Source organism: Macaca thibetana, chromosome 13 (assembly GCF_024542745.1).
Source record: "Macaca thibetana thibetana isolate TM-01 chromosome 13, ASM2454274v1, whole genome shotgun sequence".
In the NCBI taxonomy this organism is placed as follows: Eukaryota; Metazoa; Chordata; class Mammalia; order Primates; family Cercopithecidae; genus Macaca; species Macaca thibetana.
In genome coordinates, this window is record NC_065590.1 from 58,826,951 (window position 1) to 58,849,903 (window position 22,953).

Sequence of the window (22,953 nt, forward strand, 5' to 3'; positions counted from 1 at the left end):
GATGTGCCAACACGTTTAAAACTAGTAAAAATTTTTTCACGAAGTCTTTCTGTATTATCCTTTGCTAGATAACAAATTTACCCCCCAAAATTAGCAACCTAAAACCACATTTATTATCTTATAGTTTCTGTAGAGCAGAAATTTAGTTGCAGCTTAACTGAGTCTCTTATAAGGCTTCAATCAAGGTGTCATTCGGTGCTGTTGACTCATCTGCTTCCAAAAACGCATGCATTAGTGGCAGGATTTGGTTCCTTGTGGGTTGTTGGCCTGAGGGCCTCAGTTCTCAATGGCTGTTGGCCAGAGGCCTCCTTCAGTTCCTTGCCATGTGGGGCTCTCGGTAGGCGGCACAAACGTGGCAGCATGCTTTCCCCAGAGTCAGCAAACAAGAGTGAGCAAGCAAGGGTGAGCTAGACAGAGCCAGTCTTTTTGTAATCTAATCTCAGAAGTAACATCCCATCATCTTTGCTGCATTCTTTTTGTTAGAACCAAGTCACTAGGTCTACCTGGCTCAGTCTTAAAGTATTTGGACCTGCCCCTGAGGTCTGTGGCAAATATCTGCTGAGTTTCTAACAGAAAACATGATTTTGAATTATCTGTGGTCCACTCATCATTATTATTATTATTATTATTTTGTGTCAGAGTCTCACGCTGTCACCCAGGCTGGAGTGTAGTGGCATGATCTTGGCTCACTGCAACCTCCACCTCCCAGGTTTCAAGTGATTCTCCTGCCTCAGCCCCTCTGCCCCCCAATTAGCTGGGACTACAGGTGCGTACCACCACACCCAGCTAATTTTTGTATTTTTAGTAGAGATGGGTTTCACCGTGTTGATCAGGCTGATCTCAAATTCCTGACCTCAAGTAATCTGCCCACTTCAGCCTCTCAAAGTCCTAGGATTACAGATATGAGCCGCTGCGCCCAGCCCTACTCTTGATTTTTATTTTTATTTTTTTGACATAGGGTCTTGCTCTGTTGTTCAAGCCAGAGTGCAATGACACACTCTTGGTTCAAATAATCTACCCACTTCAGCCTCTCAAAGTGCTGGGATTACAGAAGTGAGCCACTGTGCCTGGCCCCACTCCTTATTTTTATTTGTTTGAGACAGGGTCTTGCTCTGTTGTCCAAGCCAGAGTGCAGTGACACAATCTTGGCTAACTGCAGCCTCGACCTCCCTTATTTTTTAAAACACCGGTCCCTTATTTTTTAAAACACCCGAAGGGACTGTAACATGGCAGGTCTGTGAACCACCATTTGAGAAACCCCGATCTAGAGCTGTGGTTCTGGAAATGTCAGTGTTCATAAGAATTACCTGGAAACCTGTTAACAATGTATATCCCCAGCCTTCAACCCAAGAAAGTCTCATTCAGAAGGGCTGGGTGTTGAATTGATGGCCTCTTGAGTACCACTTCACATCTTTACCTCCTCCAGCCACTGCCACAGAGTCCAGTTCCACAGCTTCTACAATTCCGTGCAGGGTGACCTTGCAATGAGCCTGTTTAAATGTTTATGAAAATAACATTTTAGACTTTATATACATATTTAGATTGCTAGAGTTCACATGGTAAGGGATCTCCATACCTGTGGAACCCTCCAATAATCCCAGGGCCTTGTGTGTCCTTGTATGACTATCATGCCCCTTGGATTTTATTTTCTTTCTCTTCTCTTCCAACTTGACCTCTTTAGCTATTTATTTTATCATTTAGTGTTATTTATTTACAAGTATTCTTACATCTTATGTGGAATGAATAAAACAGAAAATTATTTAAAATAAATGGATGCTTCCATATTTATTCAAACCAAGCCCTGGGGTTGATATTACAGGTGGACTTTAGTAAATAATAAAAAGTGGAACTTAAGCAAACATAGCCATAGAGCTTAGAGAAGATAATTGGAGATCACTTGTGTGCCAAACACTACATGTAAGAAGTTTTATGCCAAAGGTTTCTTGTAGTAATAATAATTATCCCTGGTAAATATTTGTCTTGCAGATGTTCAGAATCATATTTCTTAGTGAAGTCTGGTCCATCTCTGTGGTAGATACTGGGTCATTAGCCAGTACTCATCCTCACTCCCCTCCTTACTGATATTATCTTGATTTTGTTTAGGGTAGCCATGTGTATTAGTCCATTCTCACACAGCAGTATAAAGATACTACCTGAGACTGGGTAATTTGTAAACAAAATAAGTTTAATTGACTTACAGTTCTGCATGGCTGGGGAGGCCTCAGGAAACTTACAGTCATGGCGGGAGGTGAAGGGGAAGCAAGGCGCGTATTATGAGAGAGAGAGAGGAGAGAGAGGGGAGAGAGAGAGCACCAGTCATTTATGAAACAACCAGATCTTGTGAGAACTCCCTCATTCTCACTAGAACAGCATGGAAAAAACTGCTCCCATGATCCAGTCACCTCCCACCAGGTCCTTCCCTGGATATGCAGGGATCACAATTCAAGATGAGATTTGGGTGGGGACACAGAGCCAAACCATATCATCAAATACCCAACTGGAAAATATCAAGATGGTCCAGTTCTGGCTATTGAGTTGTACGTGGAAATTGTTGGGTGAGGCTTTTGGGAAAACTGTTTAAAAGGAGGCAAATTGGGTGGGCGTGGTGGCTCACACCTGTAATCCCAACCCTTTGGGAGGTCAAGGCAGAAGGATTGCTTTGAGCCCAGGAGTTCAAGTTCAAGACCAACCTGGGCAAAATAGCAAGATCCTGTCTCTACAAAAAGTTAAAAAATTAGCCAGACGTGGTGACACATGCCTGTATACCCAACTACTTGGGCAGCTGAGGTGGGAGGATCGTTTGAACCCAAGGAGTTCAAGGCTGTGGTGAGCCAAGATCACACCACTGCACTCCAGCTTGGGTGATATGGTAAGACTCTGTCTTAGAAGAAAAAAAAAAAGGCAAGTTTTACCCCTTACTCTTTGCCTCTATCTACCTGAAATGTTCCCTCTGCCATCTTGCAACAATGAATCCACAAGTGTATGGTAAAGATGGTTGAGGGCGGCCTTCCTTGAGGCATTGTAGTGCCAGACTAGTCCAGGAGCAACTGAGTTTGGACTCCTTATTCATGAGAAAAATAAACGCCTTCTTATTTCAACCACTATTATTAGTATTTCTGCATTACATGCAGCCAAATGTATTTCCTGATATAACCACTGCAATTCTTTTTTTCCTCCCTCCATTCTTCTCCATGGATGCTGTGTGTGCCCTACTGGACCCTCAATCCTTTCATTTACGGTTTCCTACAGAGTCAGGCATGGTGGCTCACATTTGTAATCCCAGCAGTTTGGGGGACTGAGGCAGGAGGATCACTTGAGGCCAGGAGTTTGAGACCAGCCTGGGCAACAGTAAGACCTTGTCTCTACCAAAAAAAAAAAAAAAAAATTAGCTGGATGTGGTGGCATGTGCTTGTGGTCCCAACCATTTGGGGGCTGAGGTGGGAGGATCACTTGAGGCCAGGAGGTAGAGGCTGCAGTGAGCTGTGACTGCACCACTACACTCCAGCCTGGACAAAAGAGTAAGACCCTGTCTCAAAAAAATTTTCCTTTCATATTTACTATGGTTATAAGTACTTCTCTCTATTTTTAAGAAGTATAAATTAATCTACAGGTATATTTGAGAGAGAAGTAGGCACTTAGTATTTGTCATTACACCCTAATCTTCACAATAGTTCCATTTCACAGATGACAAGACTGAGTATCAGTGGGCTATGTAGGTTCGCTTGAGGTTTCCCAGCTACTAAGTGTTAAGACTGGGCATATCTCATTGTAAAGTGTGTGCCCTTCTTAATGGAGCAAATTCTACTTTAATGATTATAATTTGTAAAGCATTTAATACATGTAAATTATATTGCCTACAACTGGCATTTAACTGACTTCATCAATCTCAGAAGCATAGTGATATTTATATCTAATAAAAAACACTCCTGCTACCTTAAAAATGAATCCGCATTTTTAACTGTAGACAGATGCTCCTGGTTAGACAGTTTTCAAAGTTAGAACATGAAACATTATAAGGCAAGACATTTGAAAATTTTCTTCCATTCCTGTTCGTGCATGAAATCTACAATTTCTTGACCACATAAGATTTGTACAGCCTGTACACTTGGGTAAGTTAGCTAGTGGTTTAGAAAAAAGAGAAGTGTGAATTCAGAAAAGCAGCTGCTCCTAAATGGAATGATATCACACAGTCTCAAAATAAAGCTTGGTTCAAGATTGCTTATTCTCCTGTGAATTGGTTGGTACATCCTAAAACTTCCTCTCTTTGCAATGATTATATTAAATCACCTCTCTATTTCTGTAAGATTAGGCTATCAGCGGTTTTAAACCTCTTTGTAGAAGTCATGCCACTTTTTCAAATGAAATCTTATGTGGAATATTAGTATGTAAATCAGGCAGGAAGAAAAAAATCTCTGGCTATTGCAGTGGGAGCCTGGAGGCATGTCAACTTCACTCCAGCTTGAGAGGAGGCTGCGGAGGCCCCCCTGAAGAATTCCTACCTAAGACAATCCCTAAGGTCCTTTGCAAGTCTAAAATTCTATGAACCAATGGCTCTGTTGGGTATGTGTAGGTTATCTTATTGCCATGAAAACCAGTCATATTCAACAAGGGGAAAATAACATAACTGCCTTTCTCTGGGAACATCTGGTCTGGAAATTAGAATATTTTAGTTTTAGTCCCTGCTCTGCCATTATTTTGGTCTGTTACCTTGGATGCCGTTTGCCCATCTATGAAATGAGGATAAAACATGCCCTACCTACTTTATTTTTAAACACATTTGCTTGTGAGGTTAAACATTTCCTTTGACAAAAATAAAATTAGAGTACAATTGTGAAGTATTGCCTTCAGGAAGGTGTACGACAAGAGGTGGTGATATTGACTTCTTATTCCAAAGTTGCTATTGTACAGTTACTACCTCTTCATAATTATAGCAAAATCAAAATATTGGGGCATAATTTCTGTTAGTGCCTGGTTATGGGAGCAGGTATTCATTTTCATTTGTGCATAGTTATAAAACTTTTCCAGAAGAAAGTGGGAGAATTCCTTTGTTTAAAAAAAAATTGGTGGGGGATGTAGATCAGTGGTAGAGCGCGTGCTTCGCATGTGTGAGGTCCCGGGTTCAATCCCCGGCATCTCCAAAAAAATAAAATAAAAAATAAATAAAAAAAAATTGGTTTTACAGAGTTGATCTATTTTATCAAAATAATAAATGATCCTTATTAAAACATGGAAACAGAAAAATAAATTCCACCATTCAGACCCACACAAAATGCTGTTTGTTGAAGATCTGTCAAAACGTTCTATGTGCTTCTAAGATATAGTCAGAAAGATGAGGAGGTAAGTAGGTAAATATATGTAGAATGATAGAGACAGATTGGCAGACAAAAATGAGAATCTTTATATACTATTTCAAAATAAGGTATAATAACTTTGGTTACACTTGCATTTAAGAAAGTCAAAGAAAATTGAAGCGAAGCTGTAAGAATTACTGAACTTCAGAAAAATGCTTCACTATGGAAGTTCTAAGATATTTTTCCAAAAATATTATAAAAAACACTAGGAATCATTTAAAAAAACTTTTAAAATTCAATTTTCAACTCTATTTATTGACCCAATGTCATGCAAGATGAGAAAATCAGCATATTCACCATGGTACCGTACTCTCAATCTCATCACCTTTTATCTGTAATCATAATTCTGAGTTATTTAATCTTAGTTACATATTTACGTAAATTAAATTTTCTTTCTGAATACTTACCTAATGGCTTCTGTAGTCCCTATTTCTATATTATTTTGATTTGACTTTTTTTGGCTGAGTTTCATCATTTAATTTTCCTCCCAAATTTGAGAAGGTCTGTCCCTTAAATATATATATAATATGTATATTTAGATCATATGTATGTATATATGATCTAAATGACAGCCACTGTCATAATTATTGTATTTAATTTGGCTGATTATAAGGAGCCTTCCAACACATACACACAGAGTTTAACAAGTTGGAAATTTATTACTCTCTCACACAGCAGAAATCCAGAACTGGCCTGATGCTTCCACAAACTCATCACAGACCTACAGCCCTTTCAGTTCACTGCTCCACCATTTCTTACAGAATGGTCCTTGTCTTCGTAGTTCAGAAGGCTGCTTGAGTACCAGCCATCATGTCCATACTGCAGGCAGCAAGATGAAGGAAAAATAAAGGGGCCTACCCCTTTATTAAGGAAACATCTCTTAAGTGACATACAACATTTCTGCTTGTATGTCATTGGTTAAAAATTACATGGCTATGGAATATGTGATCTTTTTGCTGATGGCAATTTTCTAGTTAAAATCTTGATTATTTTTTAAGGGGTTTTCTTTTTTTTAAGGAGTTGAAGTTCCTTTGTATGCTTTCTCTATCATTTATACATATTCTTTGTTTCATTCTGTCTGTCTAGCCTTTCCCTCATGTCTTAATCTGTTTTCTATCACACTTTCCTCCAATTTTTGGTTGTTGCTAATGTAGCACTCATTTATGAGATGTTTTTATTTTCTCTTTAATTTATTCCTGTACCAATTTGCTTTTATCTTCTTCTGTTGTATTTTTAAAATTCCTGTAATATTCTTTAGGATCCGTTTTTAGAGCAATGATTTATATCTAATACATTTTGTTCTCCTGATCATTTATGTGTTTATTTGGTCAGTTACTTTTAAATAATGTAATAAACACTTGAAAATCCAAGATGAAAACTAGGTCCATGACAGTAATCTGTATCTAACTATATGGCTCCCTCATTGCATCCCAGTGTCTCTCCACATTAAAAAAAAAGCATTATCTTAAATCCTGTGTTCATCATTCTTTTGTTTTTTAAATACTGTGTTATTATATCAACATATATTCCTTAAAATTATATATAAATACACATATATATCTTCTTAATGTTGGCTATTTCTAACTTTATAAAAAGGATACCATTCTATATGTAAGAAACTTTTAAATTTCTGTTATATTGCAGATATCCATATTGCTGTATGGTAGTTCACCTGTTTTGGCTACTGTATACTATTTTATGGCATGATTATACCACAGTTTATTATCTACTTTCCTGTTCATGGGCAATGTGAATTATTTCCCATTATTGGTTATTGCTATTGTTTTTGTTTGTTTGTTTGTTTTTTGAGACAGTCTTGCTCTATGGCCCAGGCTGGAGTGCAGTGGTGCAATCTTGGCTCACTGCAACCTCCACCTCCCGGGTTCAAGCGAATTCTCCTGCCTGAGCCTCCTTAGTAGCTGGGATTATAGGCGTACACCACCATGCACAGCTAACTTTTATATTTTGGGTAGAGACTGGTTTTCAACTCCTGGGCTCAAGCAATCCTCCTGCCTCAGCCTCCCAAAGTGCTGGGGTTACAGGTGTGAGCCACCACGCCTGGCCTGGTTATTGCTATTGTGAATAATGTTACAATAAACCTTCTTCCATACATATCTTGTTGTACAGGTCCAAGAATTTCCTTGGGGCTTATGCCTTGAAGTGGAATTGTTGAGGTATAGAGTATGTCCAAAACAGAACTCCTTTTGTTACCCTCAAAACATGCCTTCTTTCTACTTCTCTGTTTCTGTAACACCCCAATCACCAATCCTTTGACTGCCAGCCTCCCTTGTTGCCTGTATCCAATTGATTGCCAAGCCTGAGAAGTTTTTGCTTTCCCATTATATCACCCATCTCTCCTATTGAAGCTTCATTAATTGTCTCCCCTGTGCTTCCTATTCTTTCTAAACATCATTGTTAATAATTTCAATCACACACTTTTCTTGTTCAACTTCTTTCTGTGGTTCCCTATTGACTATGAGTTTAAGTAAACTCCATAATCCAACATTCAAAACTCTCAACAGAGAAGGTGAGAGTTAGAAGGGACCTTAGAGATCATCTTATCAGATACACTTACCTACAAATGAGGAAACTGAGGTACAGATAGGGAAAAGGATTTTATTAAGGTCACGAGGTGATCTGTTTGAACAATTTTATGAGTTCTGCAAGCATTCCGGGAAGAAAGTGAAGAGATGCTTGTGATCTTCCATCTTGAATTAAGGACAGAGGAGGGGAACAGTTGTAGTTGGGACAATTAGCATGATTATATCACAGTGAGAAGAAATATTGAGACTATTGGACTGGTAGAAATTAACCATTAGAAAAATGGACTCTTGTTACCATGTTGAGTGTAACAATTGCTACACTACGTTAAGACATAAGTGTTGTTTGGGACTGAAGGAGTAGAGCTGTGCTCTTGAAAATAGTCATTGTGCATGAGAGGCATGTTTTTAAAAGAAGAAACTAGAAGGAGGATGTGGAGGTGCCCTAGATGAGTGGTATGGGTAGTAGCGTTAAAATTGAAATGTGTCTCTCTCTCTTCCTCTCTCTCCCTAAGCCTTTTAACCCTTTTTTTTTTTTCTTTTTTTTTTTTTTGAGACAGAGTCTCACTCTGTCCCCCAGGCTGGAGTGCAATGGCACGATCTCAGCTCACTGCAACCTCCACCTCCCATGTTCAAGCGATTCTTCTATCTCAGCCTCCTGAGTAGCTGGGACTACCGGTGCTCGCCACCATGCCCAGCTAATTTTTGTATTTTTGGTAGAGATGGGGTTTCACCATGTTGGCCAGGATGGTCTCGATCTCTTGACCTTGTGATCCACCTGCCTCGGCCTCTGAAAGTGCTGGGATTACAGGCGTGAGCCACCATACCTGGTCAAACCCACTCTTTTCTCACCCGCAGGTCAGTTTTGTCAGTCTTGCTTGTGAAATAGTAATGAATAGTATTTACTGAATGCTTTCTGAGTGCTATACCTAGATTACCTCATTCAATCCTCACATCAGCTTTATACCTATCCTTGTTTTATAGATGAGCCACATTGGGCAAACAGAGAGTATAGGACATATGGCCAAAAAGGGAATAGTGGGTCGTAAAATGTCACACTTCAGTCTGACACAATTTGGAGAATAGAAAACAAGACCCTGAGTATGCCTAAAATTTTTGCTGTTGTTATTTGAGGATAGACTATAGACACTGTAGATGCCTTGTAAAATAGGAAAAGTCATGAGAACCTTGGGATGGAGTTCATGTTAGAAGGACTCAAAATTTATATTAGAGGAGTCTGTCTTTATTTTGTTTTTCTTTGCATTTGTTCCTCTTTTGACCTCCCTTAGGGTCCAATAAAGCATGTCTGTTTTGTGGGAAGGTCGTCCAAGGGAAGGCATTTTGTGTTTGTTTACCTTGAGCTAGAGTGTTTAAGAGACACCAGTGTGCTCATGAAGGGAGAAGACATCTACAGATGAAAGGTGGAAGTCATGGAGATTGCCATCCTGGTATTACAAGAGCTTCCCTCTCTCCTGGAGTGTTCCCTTTCTGTGCAAAAACCTGGAATTCCACACAAGTTCCAACCAGAAAGAACAATGTTGGCTTTTCCAACTGGAATGGTTCACGATACAAAGCAAGTAGGGAAGGTTATAAGAAAAGATGAAAGCAAAAAATTTTCCCCTTTAATTAAAAAAAAATTTTTTGAGACAGGGTCTTGCTTTGTTGCCCAGGTTGGAGTGCCCTGGAGTAATCTTGGCTCACTGCAACTTTTGCCTCCCAGGTTCAAGCGATTCTCCTGCCTCAGCCTCCTGAGTAGCTGGGACTACAGGTGTGTACCACCATGCCCAGCTAATTTTTGTATTTTTTGTAGAGATGGGATTTTGCTATATTGTCCAGGCTGGTCTCGAACTTCTGGGCTCAAGCAATCCACCTGCCTCTGCCTCCCAAGGTGTTGGGATTACAGGCATGAGTCACTGCACCCGGCCTCCTCTTTTAGCTGTCAATCAGTTGAAATTAGTAAGTATTGTGAGTCCATGATGTGTAACACAATGGTAGATATGATCCTTGACCTCAGAGTTAAACATCAAAGTTGAAAAGGTAAATATGTACATGAGCAGAGTAGAAAACAAGTTAAAAATACACACAAAGCCTGTCATAAGACAACATGCCAAATGATGGGAGCAGATAGCAAATACATGATGTAAATATAGCAGGGAGGAAGAGCTCACTGGCTCTGGAATCTTCCATTATGAGGGAGGAAGGACTTGAGTTAGATATATAAAGAATTGTAACTGTTGGGCAAGTGGAAAGGAAGGAAAAATGACAGAAGCAGAGATGAAGATCAGGAAACACGTAAGATATTTTGTAAAAGCAGTGATCAGATCTCTCTGGCTTGAACTATGAGTTCCTTTAGGAGACTAGTAGGAAATAAGCTCTAACGGTGAAGGGCTTTGAATGCCAGGGTAAGGAATCTGACTTTACCCTGAAGACCTGAGCACTCTTAAAGATTTTTTTTTAAAATAGCAATGAGGTTTAATTTATTTTTATTTTCTTAGAGACAGAATGTCACTAAGTTGTCCAGGCTGGAGTGCAGTGGCTATTCACAGGCATGATCATTGCACGCTACAGCCTCGAACTCCTGGGTTCAAGTGATTTTTCCTGCCTCAGCCTCCCAAGTAACTGAGACTACAGGCATGTGCTACCACACCTGACATGTAAAGATTTCTAAGGCAGGAAGTTAAATAACGAAAGTTACTTTTTGTTGTTGTTGAGATGGAGTATCGCTTTGTCACCCAGGCCGGAGTGCAGTGGCGTGATCTCGGCTCACTGCAACCTCCGCCGTCCAGGTTCCAGTGATTCTCCCAACTCAACCTCCCAAGTATCTGGCATTACAGGCACCAGCCACCATGCCCAGCTAATTTTTTTGTGTGTTTTTTTAGTAGAGACATGGTTTCACCATGTTGGTTAGAGTGGTCTCAAACTCCTGACCTCAGGTGATCCACCTGCCTCGGCCTCCCAAAGTGCTGGGATTACAGGCATGTGCCACTCTACCCGGCTGAAAGTTACTTTTTAAGATGACTGGTCAGGAGGGAGGTGTGTTAAGGAATTGTAGAAAAACCTCAACATTTCAATAGCAAATGAGTTTTGAGACTTTTAATGTGTCAAATGTTTAGAAAATTCTGGATTCTTTTTTCTTATGCTAACTGCTGACTTGTGTTGGGGAGAAAGGAGAAAAAAGATCAGGTAGAATTTTATCTAAAGCAGAAGACAGCTACTTTGCTAGCATTTACCCACATTGCTGACATTTTAGGGACAACCATGGCAGAGGCCACTTCCCCAGAAAAAGTAAAACACAGTTTTCAATACACCGATTAAATAGAGGACCTTCAGAATTGGGGAAAAGTAAAGTCCTTAAAAGCCAGCGTGCTGTCTGTTCCTCTTTTAAAATAAATTTCTGTTTCATTATTAAAAAGAGAAACTGGTTAAAAGTGTCTCATTGTAGTTATACGACCAGGACATTTCATATATAGAGAACTGGTTCTCTTTTCTTAGCTAGCAGTTTCTATAGGCCCAACATGCACCATGATTCCCTTTGGAAATTAAACACCTCAGATGGGGGCCTCAGCTGCTAAGGACACATGCTATTTGCTCTGAGGAATGGAAGTGTTGCCAAGATCACTAATGGTGATGGCTTGTCAATAATCCTGGGAATGCTCCCTTACCAAACAGATCTAAAGGGGCCAAATACCTACTCTAGGCCATCAAAGTCCAGTGGAGGATTGATGTAGAACAAACTTCTGCTTGCTAAGTTGAAAGCAAGGAGACCCCACTGGGCAAGGTTTGGGATCAGGATGGAGTTTTCTGGAATAAGGGACATAGAGAGGACTTCAGGACCATACTCAGGTCTACAGCACCTAGTCAAGTGCTTTCTTCACCACACCAAGCTGCATATGTACCTACTATTAGGTTTAGAACCTTCTGCCACTCCCTTGCTCCCTCTTTGGCCACCTATAATTATTTAGTTGAGTGGGAAGTTTTGAGCATAGTTCAATTCCAATCATATGCTGCCTTGGTAATGTGTGATATGAGGTAATAGGAGCCTAGTTATTAGAACTAAAGTACTAGGAATGGTAGACTGGGTTTGAAAACAGGATAAAATTCTATCTGGAACTACAGCAGCAAATCTCAAAAATGTTTCTCAAATTTTTTCTCCCTAAGGTTATTAAACTTTAGTAAGCTTCAGATTCTGAGGCAGACTTTGCCTCAGAATCAGATTTATATATCACAGGACTCTGATTGCTTAACCTGACATATCCTTGATCTGTCCTAACCTCTGACAGTTGTTATCCATTAACCTACCTGCCCTCTTTTTCTGACATCTGATAACAGAGCCTGTACTTGTGTTGGCCTGATACTGTCCAAATATTTGTACCATTGGTGTTCATCACTCTGAATTAAATTTGCAACAATATGGTGATCCACTTTTTATGTGGTTTCAGGTTAGCTGTTTTCACAGACAAGTCACTCTAGGCAGGAACTGCTATCTAATTTAATATACAAATTTGATATAGCAACCAGCTTATGAGGCCCCATGGGGTGTGGATCCCTTTGGTTAACAGTGTTGACCTGGGAAGCTGGGATCTAGAAGCCAGAACAAATCAATGCGGGGAAGGCTCACTGGAGAAGTGATAAAGCTACAGCTGCTAGCTGTGAATCCAGTCCTGCAAAGACATCCTAAAAATATGGCCACAGAGTGCTGGTTATTGGAGGTACATGCATGTACCTCATGATTGGTGGGAATAGGAGGCCTTCAGAAATTTAGGCAGGATGGTAGGCAGTTCAGGGAAGTCTGAGACTGCGTAGCAAGGGCCCAGCCACGTGATTCAGTTCAGGTCTGGGTATTGGTGATGGCAATGGTGCTTGGAAAGAGAAGGAAGAACCAGGGGTCTGGAATTTTCCCCAACCAGTGGCTTGCTTATTGACTCTCCTTTAAAGCATTCTTCAATTCTGTTGCCTCTGGGGACATCACTAGTTTACCTCCTCCAAACCTGCTCCTCTATCTTCTCTGTACTTTGCTATCAACACAAACCATAGGGCTTGATTTTACATTTAACTCACTCCTTGGAACTGACCATTGAGTTATTTTTCCTTCCCAGGATGTCCATCTCAAAGGTAAGGAAGGAACTGTTGGCCACCTTTGTGCATGCTTAGGTCCATCCTGCTTCCAGATACCTTGACCCTGGGACCCCTACATACTTGAAAGAAGAGGTTGGATGTGATGGAACTAAGTAGTTTACTGAGACAAAAATGAGGTAATAGGGATAGGAGCCTAGTTATTGGAACTAAGGTACTAGGAATGGTAGACTCGGTTTGAAAACAGGATAAAATTGTATCTGTTGGAACTAGGGCAGCAAATCTCAAAAATGTTTCTCAAATTTTTTCTCCCTAAGGTTCCTAAACTTTAGTAAGCTTCAGAACCAGTGCTTATACAAATTCTGCCTCAGTAGGTCTGGGGTAGGAATTGCAGTCTCAAAATCTTACATTTTTCTTGTATACCTTTCCAGAAATATTTTATGCATACTAAGCAAAAACTGCATTTCTCTTTTCATTCACATGGTAACATACCTTACACACCATTGTCAGTCTTAATTTTTCCCTCTACTTAACAATGTTTCTTTGAGATAAAGCCATACCAGTATATAAATTTTCCTCCTTTTGTCGATAACACATAGTATACTACTGTAGGAGGATACATAATTCATTTGACAGTCCACTGCTGATGAGCATGTAGGTTCTTTCTAATCTCTTCCAATCCAACTATAAACAATGTGACAATGAGTAACCATGTATATATGTAATTTCACAAACTAGTGATTATATCTGGATAAATTATTAGAAGTGGAATTGCTGGGCTAACTGACAAGTGATTCTGTAACTTTGATAGATATTGCCAAATTGCCCTTCACAGAAGTTACATCAATTTACACTCCTACAAACATGAGTGCCACTTTCCCACAAGCTTAAGCCAACACAGCCAACAAAGTGCGTTATCAACTTTTTATTTTGCCAATATGATCAAAAATAGTATTTAATTGCTGTTTAAATGTACATTTCTTTTGTTATGAGAAAGGAGAATGAGCGTTCTTTGATATGTTTAAGAGTAATTAATATTTTCTTTTTGTGAAATCTGTTCCATTTTCTTTTACCATTATTTTACTGAATCTTTCTTCTTTGAGATGAGTTTTGCTCTTGTTGCCCAGGCTGGAGTGCAGTGGCACAATGTTGGCTCTCTGCAACCTCCACCTCCTGGGTTCAATCTATTCTCCTGCCTCAGCCTCCCGAGTAGCTGGGATTACAGGTGCGTGCCACCATACCCAACTCATTTTGTATTTTTAGTAGAGACGGGGTTTTACCATGTTGGTCAGACTGGTCTCAAACTCCCGACCTCAGGTGATCTGCCCGCCTCAGCCTCCCAAAGTGCTGGGATTACAGGCGTGAGCCACTGCACCCGGTCATATTTTACTGAATCTCTTGAGAGCTTGTTTGAAAGTTCTAGCAGGGGGTACGGCTGCTTGTACACCCTTGACCGAAGACTGTTCCTTCTCTATAGGGGATGGTCGTTCTTTTTGACCGAGTGTACAGCTTTGGGAGAGATGTACATGGAGTGGTGAGGGAGGAAGGGGACACCCGCCTAGCCAGCCCAATCAGCTGAATCAACCCTGGAAATCAATGGGGTGACAGATGTCACAGCCAGGTCACCCTCACATCTATTTTACTGAATCTTTTTATCTTTATTTTATTGGCTTGTAGGAGCTCTTTATATATTAGGAAAATTAAGCCTTTGGCTGTGATATGAGATATTTTTCCTAGCTTGCCATTTATGTTTTCACTTACCTTTTGATGACTTCTGCAGGGCAGCTTTTTATAAAATGTTTATTATTGAATTCATTAATATTTTATTGAATGACTTCTGGGTTTTATGTAATACTTAGAAAGGCCTTCCCCACTCTGAGATCACAAAAAAGTTATCCCACAGATTCTTCTAATGCCTTTACAGATTAAAAAAAATATTTAAAACTTCAATCCATACAGAATTTGTTTCCAAATTTTTTTTTTTTTTTTTGCAGATGGCTACTCAGTTTTCCCAACAGCAATTATTGAATAATCTATTTCACCACATTATTTTGCCCATGATTTGAATTGCCCTTTATATCATATTCTAGATTTCTATGGGGATTGAGGTTTAATTCTGAACTTTCTCTCTGTGACTACTTTGTCTATCTTTTCATGTACCAATACCACGCTTTTTTTTGTTTGTTTTTTGAGATGGAGTCTCACTCTGTCACCCAGGCTGGAGTGCAGTGGTACAATCTCCGCTCATTGCAAGCTCCGCCTTCCAGGTTCACGCCATTCTCCTGCCTCAGCCTCCTGAGTAGCTGTGGCTACAGGTGCCCGTCACCACGCCCAGCTAATTTTTTGTATTTTTAGTAGAGACAGGGTTTCACCATGTTAGCCAGGATGGTCTCGATCTCCTGACCTCGTGATCCGCCCACCTGAGCCTCCCAAAGTGCTGGGATTACAGGCGTGAGTCACCGTGCCCGGCCTGTTTTAATTACAGTAGCTTTAAAAGGCAGTTCTGATGCAGGTGATCCATGGAGCATACTTTGAGAAACGCTGTTGTAGGGACTAGTACAGTATCAGTCCTGTGCAGAATAGAATTATTATAGTGAATAACATTTGGAAAACGTGAAGATTTCATGATTCAAATAGATCCATCTGTTTCACAAATCTGAGGCAACTCCTACATCTTGACAGCAGCAAGACATATGTAAGGATAATGGATTATATCCTCCTTGGCCCTACTTTCCAAGTCAATTATATTGACTATTATACAGACCAGAATCTACAGTTGAGTATTTGGCTGTGGTAGTGGCTATAAAGCACCTCTGGCATGACTAACCAAATTCTGACAATTTCAGAGAGAATATAGAGAAGATGACAGATGCTTCCTTTTGTAAATCTTCATATTTTTCTATTAACAAGTATAAATCTATTCAGACATTTTTGGGAGCAATTTTCATCAGTTGTTAGCTTTATTTGTATAACTCTTCAGTTAATATAAGAAGCACATGTATGTGATAGAAATTATGTATTAAGTCCACATGCACAGATTAATAGGTTCTGTTATGCCCAGACCGTTTGTTCCCCAAAGAAGACCACCAGAGTCCAGAGTCAAAGCCAAGCGGCAAGGATCTTTACTACAAGTTCGAACTTGGTCCCTCCATTCCACAGCATACAGGAGGGCCTCGAACAATGCGAGTGCTTGCTTTTTATAGCCCGATGTAAACAGGATATGTAAAGTTATAGGGAACAAGGTAATTCTCTCGGTTACAGCATTACAATTGGTTAACATTATACATTTAGCATTCCTTATCGGAGATCTCCCAGGTGATGTTTTTCTGAAGTTTGAAAGAAATATGGAGGAATGTGTTTGTGCTGGACTCAGGAAGTTGGGAGATATATGGGGGATGTGCCTCATTCCTTTCAGTTCATGGACCCTTTGAAATAGTAAACAACTGAAATAGATTTTTTAAAAATACCCATATACTTCTACTGAAACAGATTGTACACATAATCAATTTACTTGTTTATTCAACATGTGTTAATTGAACTCCTATTATGCTTCCAAGAACTCTGATAAGTGCTGGGAATGCATTAGGTAGCAATACCAGGAAGAAATGATTAATGCACATGAAAGTACTTGTATTAGTTTAGTAAGATAGCCGTAACAAACCACCACAAACTAATTGGCTTTAAAAAATAGAAATGTATTCTCTTATAGTTCTGGAAACTAGAAGTCCAAAATCAAGTTGTCAGAAGGGCCATGCTCCCTCTGAAGGATCCAGAGGAGAAGCCTTCTTTGCGTCTGTCTAGTTTCTAGTAGTTGTCTGCAATCTTTCACTTCCCTCGCTTATAGCTGCATTGTCCTAGTCTCTGCCTCCATCTTCGTATGGCTGTTTCTCTTCCCAGCCTTCTTTCAAGGACGCCAGTCATTGGACCGAGGGCACATACTAATCTAGTATCACCTCATCCTAAATTAATTACATCTGCAAAGACCTTGTCTCCAAATAATGTCAAGTTTACAGTTATTGGGGGTTAGGACTTCAGCATATCCTTTTGGGGGATATGATGCAATCTACAACAGCACTTATCAAAATATGAGGCTGAAAAAATGTGTTAATCAGAACACACTTAGCTGTGTTCTTAGCAAGTTCGTTTTAAAATGTAATTTTAAGAGTTGGCTAATTAAGTATTTAATTGAGTCAAATGGGAATGGAGACAATTAGAATAAGAGGTGGTAGAGTCATCAAATTTATTGGACCCACCACTGACCCAGATTATAGTAGCACTGTGCACAGAAACTGCATTACATGAGTTGGTGGCTTGGATTGTCAGGATTAGTAGAAAAGCTTGGGGCACCCAGGAGAGAAAGACACCTCTGGAAGGGGATCTCAAACCGTCTGGAAAATTATGACTGAGACAGTGAAAGAGATCTAACTTAACCGACTCCATCTTGTTTCTAACCTCCAAGCTGTCCTTGTTCATTCATGGGCGTAAGCTGAACTAACTTTGGGAGAAACTTAGTTTATAGTTTATAGTTTAAAACAAAGGTGGTAACGCCCTTTCCTAAAGCAAACCTCCTTCTTGCGTGGAGACTAGATTGCCTCTGTAGGACTAACATTAGCCACAAGATTAGAAATTATGGTTTAGGAGTCAAACCTGGAGGCTACAAGATTTTGACCCTCCCTAAACTGCTCCAAAGTCATTGCTTGAGATATTTTGCAGACCCTGCACTTGAGGATCAGCTGGCTCCACCCAGAGCAATTAACTGGCTCATCTGATCTTGTTGCCCCCACCCAGGAACTGACTCAGTGCAAGAAAACAGTTTTAACTCCCTGTGATTTCATTCCTGACCAAACAGCACTCCCAGCTCATTGGCTTCCCCCCATCCACCAAGTTGTCCTTAAAAGCTCTGCTTCCTGAATGCTCAGGGAGACTGATTTGAGTAATAATAAAACTCTGGTCTCCGGCACAGCTGGCTCTGCATGAATTACTCTTTCTCTATTGCAGTTCCCCTGTCTTGAGAAATCGGCTCTATCTAGGCAACGGGCGAGGTGAACCATTGGGCGGTTACAGATCTGGGATAGTGGCAACAGGAAACTTCATGTTTCAAGGAGGGCCTGTTGTGATTAAGGCATACTACCACTTTTCTATGGAGAAGACACGAACCCGGTCTGCTTTTTCCCTTGGAAGAGGTAGTAGAAACTAAAATATACCTCCCTCTACTGTCCTGTTCCACTGTGACTGCAGAAAAACAAACTACTCCCTTCTCTGCCCTTGGGAAACTTGGCCTTAGCCCACCTTCCCTAATGGGAGATCTGTTTTAGGCCAGGAACATGATTCTCAAAACATATTTTTATGTCTTTGGTTTCTTACTAGGCCATCCCTTTTCCAGAGCCAATATTTTCATAGAATTGGCAAAATAACTGTGGTTAGGATTCCATTTTATTGTATCTAACATTATTTTAAAAGTATAGTAACAGATTTAGAATCAGGAGCTCCAGGAGGAGCCCATATTTCCCTACTGTGACATGAAAAGCTGTAACAGAAGTTTTATCTGGCAGTAGATTTAAAGTTTTATTATTGTTTTTTTGTGCTACATGGAAAGCTGGTCGGCAGCTAACCAGTGAAGTTGATTTAGTTTGCTTTCACCTGCACACAGCTGGTTTCTTTCCCCACTGCTCCTAAGCGACTTAATATTCCATCTGTCTTCCCCCTACAGCCCATGAAAACCCACTCTCAGAAAAGCATTTGATAATCTCATTTACACAGTTGTGTTAATGGTTGACAAATGGTAAAAGGTAGTTAGTGGGATGCAGCTGGAAGTAAACTTGGGTAGGAACCGAAGGCCTGGCTCATTTGGATCCTACAAGAAGAGACAGCCCCCAGCTGTGCTGGTGAAGCTTAGGATGGTTTGACCTATGGTTTTTTGACTTTACCATGATGCAAAAGTGATATATATTCATGAGGCTATTCGACTTATAATAGGGCCACATTTGTATAAACTCATCATAAGTTGAAAATATCATAAGTTGATAATGCACTTTATCAGGTTCTCTCTTATTCCTAGGAACACATCCTTTCAAGGATTAAGTTAGGCCCTTTGCAAGGTGCTACTCCCCCTCTTCCACTAGCCTTTACCGTGGTCACTTTAATGCTATCATAAATATTTTTTCAAGATTATCTGATCATCTTTCACTAAATTGGAGTCCTCCAAGAAAGAGAACTATGTATTTCATCATTGGTTTATTTGTTCATTTATTTGTGTATCACTATAAGATTAATAATAATAGTCAACATTGAATTCTTCCTATATGGCAAGAAAAATGCTAAGATTTTCCCATATTATCTAATTTAATTATCCCAACACCCTTGTAATATAGGTACTATTTCTATCTCATTTTTCAAATGAGGAGACTAAGGTACATATATTACTATCCAGTCACATGGCCAGGAAATGGGAGAGTCGTTTTTCTATGGTTTGCCCACGTATATGCTAAGTGATCACCGAGTGGTATAAAAAATATACAAATGATAGTTTTACACCTTCAGGAACTTAACACTTAGCTGGGAACATAAGACCTAAAGCAATTAAGGAGACTGATGGGGCAGCATGAGGTTAAATATTAAGATAAATATAATTGGACAAAGGAAATCAGTGTAGGCTGCACCAGTAAAAGAACTAGGACCGAAGAACAAAATGGGTTTGCAAAGGTGTAGTATTCAGAACTCTGAGTGATGGGGATGGGGAGGGAGCTAGACCTGTCACATGTGGACTCAGCAGATAGAGAAGGGAGACCATGCCTGCACAGCCAGAACATAGTGGCAGGACACAAGGCCTAGTCAGATTTGGGCAGGCCTTGAGTATTCGGGAGAAAAGGTTAGACTCTTCTATCAAACAGTCCATGAGAAACTGAACATTTTTAAGTGAGTGTGACTTAATCTAAACTGTGCCTTTAGAGAATTAAGAATTGTGAAGGAAAGGAGGTAGGAATTTAGAAAAGTAGTCAGGACATTCCTTGAGCAGTCTAGGAATGAAATAAGATTCTGAACTAAGCAGATGACAGTATAAAGTTCTTTCTGAGCTAGGAAGAAATGAGGATGAGATATTCCAAAGGAAAAGCTGATAGAACTTTGGGATTGACTAGGTTATAAGTGATAAGGAAAAAGATGGGATTTTAAAAATGACTCCTAGGATCTGAACTGATGAGACAAGGAAAATGGTGGCAAAAAAACTGAAAAGTTAGGGGAGGAAGATGCATATAGTGTTAGACATTTTAAACTTAACTGTTGAAGATATCTGGTTGAAATGTCCCAGTGGAGCAGGAAATTTGTGATGATAGCTAGGAAGAGGGATTCGGATTGGAAAAGCAAAGTTGTCTGTCACCTGTGGAATAAACATGCCAGTGCCAGAACATGGGTGAACAGAGACTGCTGCTTAGTGTTGAGATGGCTCCCCATAGATAAGTTACATCTCTGCACATCTCACAAGTGAGCTGACTGCCCTTCATTCAAGACTACCTTTTCAAGGATGTTTGTGAAACAGCCTCAGAAGATGGAGATAGTACCCCCATCTAGAGAAAAAGCCAGCCATGCTTACTGCCTAATATAATAAAGAGAGTGTCTCCTTCCAGAGCAAAGAGCAGGCATATTTACTGCCCATTATAAAAGATTTAGCTTCCCTAAGCTCAGAGCTCCTCTACTGTAACACAACCTGTAGCCTCTGCAGGCATTTGAGCTCACTGGCATTGTCCCCATGGGACTAGGGAGGAAGGGCAACGGAAGCAAATAAGCTAACTTTCACGCTACTTGCCGTGCCGAGAGTCTCTGACCCAGGAGTCTCATGTCGTTTGCCAGCATGAAGGAAACTATGTCAGAATAATTTGTTAGCTCATATGGTAAAACCTTAGACCCCACTACAGTTCTTAATGGCTAGGTGAAGAGCTAGGATAAAAGGTACAACTAGACAGGGTTTGGGGTCTCAGATGATTCTTGTCAAGGGTGGACAATAATGAGAATAGAAAAATGTAGGCACATAGATTGGAGCATTGTACCAAAGAGCTCAATCATGAGGCCTACCCAGTCCCCTCCAAAGAGAAACTACCCCATCTACAGTTCTCCTGCTGAAGGAAGACGTCTGAAAGTGATATTCTCCACCATATAATCTGTCAATCTGATTGGCCCATATAATCCTTTTGGTCAACACTTTTCCCACTGGGCTGCCCCATAGGTATGGTCTAGCCCATGAATTGGCTGTCTTTGGAATAAGTACCTCCCTCTTATCTAAACACCATGGCCAGAGGGTCACAAAGCATCTTGGACCCTTAGCCTCAGAAGGAGGCTGGGAAGAAGTGGGGACTAAGCAAGGACAGACCAGGGGGTGTCTGGCCCAGCTGTAGGAGGATACCCAGGCAGGATATGCAGCACCAGGGGCATGATAAACTCAAGCTTGATCCTGTGTGAATAGCAGGGGACAATCAATCCTGTGAATGGAGGCCTTAAAGCAGGAACTGCAGGAGATACGCAAAACGAGGTAGGCTGGGGCACTGCTGTCCTAAGAAGACAAGAACAGTTAGACTCTGACCAGGTTGGTATTGTGTTGTATTATTATAAACAGAGAGGAGTGAATTCAGTTCCAGTCAGTTCATCCAACACTTATTAAGTCTCTACTATCTGCTAGGGACTGTGTGAGTTACTGGGGGAAAAGACAATATGAGGCATGGATCCTAATCTCAAGAATCTAAAGAGGGGGTGGAAAAACAAACACATAAAGAAATATGATAAAGTATAATACAGGTAATAATAAAGGCATGCATAAGACACAGAGATGAGGAAGTCATTGAGTTTTTGGGGGGGACAGAGGGAAGTAGCCAGAGAAAGATGGCTGAGGAGAAGACTCCTGTACAGCGTCTTGGAAGATGAACAAGACGAATGGAGGTTTTCTCAGGAGAATGGAGAACATGGAGGGCATGGCTCAGCCCAAGATTTGGGGGAAAGAGGGAGAGTATAGCAGGAATTAAGCAGTTGACAGAGCCCTGGCCAAGCAGTCCGGTATTCAGGACCAGACCTCAAGATGAGCAGATGACTGATTTATTAAAGAGGAAACTATGGCAGAACCCAGGCATATGACAGAGCAGAGAGGAATGAAGAATCATCAGGCCTAAGTGGGCATGAAGGTGCCATGGTTTAGCATTGGTGCATGGGGTGACAAGCCTCTGGTGTGCAGCTCATTCAAGATCTTCGCAGGCAGGGTGCGGTGGCTCAGGCCTGTAATCCCAGCACTTTGGGAGGCTGAGGTGGGTGGATCACCTGAGGTCGGGAGTTCGAGATCAACCTGGCCAACATAGCGAAACTCCATCTCTACTAAAAATACAAAAATTAGCTGGGTGTGATGGCGCACACCTGTAATCCCAGCTACTCAGGAGGCTGAGGCAGGAGAATTACTTAAACCCAGGAGGTGGAGGTTGCAGTGAGCCGAGATGGTACCACTGTACTCCAGCCTGGGTGACCAAGCAAGACTCTGTCTCAATAAATGAATAATAAACATAGACCTTCCCAGGTGGAGAACCTGATTTTGAAAGCATTTACCACCTGCTCAATATGGACTTTGAGGCAGAAGGACCAGACCTCCTGGGGCAACTATCCCTGAGATACTTTTGCTAAATGAGGCTTCGTCTACTCCTTCATGAACTCTGCCATTTTCAGACTCTTGGCTGTCTTCTGGATTATTAAAATAGCTTTCTAATTGGCTTTTCTGCCACCTAACACAAACTTCTCTGATCCATCTTCCAGACAGCCCTGGGGGTGCTTTTTCTAAAAAGCAAATCTGATGATGTCACTTTCCTGTCTGAGATCCTTCAGCAGCTCCTGTTGTCTGCCAGGATGCCCCTGCTCTTTAGCAAGGCCCCTTACAGTGTGGCCCTGCTGAGGCAGATGTTTTAGATAATGAAGCTGAAATATCTGGGCTCTTCAGACTCGGGGCCTGGAAGGAACCCTAGTGA

General features: G+C 40.7%; 2 protein-coding genes and 1 non-coding gene across 5 annotated transcripts in view; 2 read left to right on the plus strand and 1 right to left on the minus strand.

Annotated features, from left to right (window-relative positions):
* PPP1R21 (protein phosphatase 1 regulatory subunit 21) overlaps positions 1–22,953 on the minus strand; it is a 645,938-nt gene that overhangs the window by 275,880 nt on the left and 347,105 nt on the right. The gene's annotated exons all lie outside the window — the stretch shown is intronic.
* CALM2 (calmodulin 2) overlaps positions 1–22,953 on the plus strand; it is a 1,210,617-nt gene that overhangs the window by 71,373 nt on the left and 1,116,291 nt on the right. The gene's annotated exons all lie outside the window — the stretch shown is intronic.
* On the plus strand, positions 5,067–5,138 carry TRNAA-CGC (transfer RNA alanine (anticodon CGC)). Its single transcript has one exon. It is a non-coding gene; the product is annotated as a tRNA-Ala (tRNA).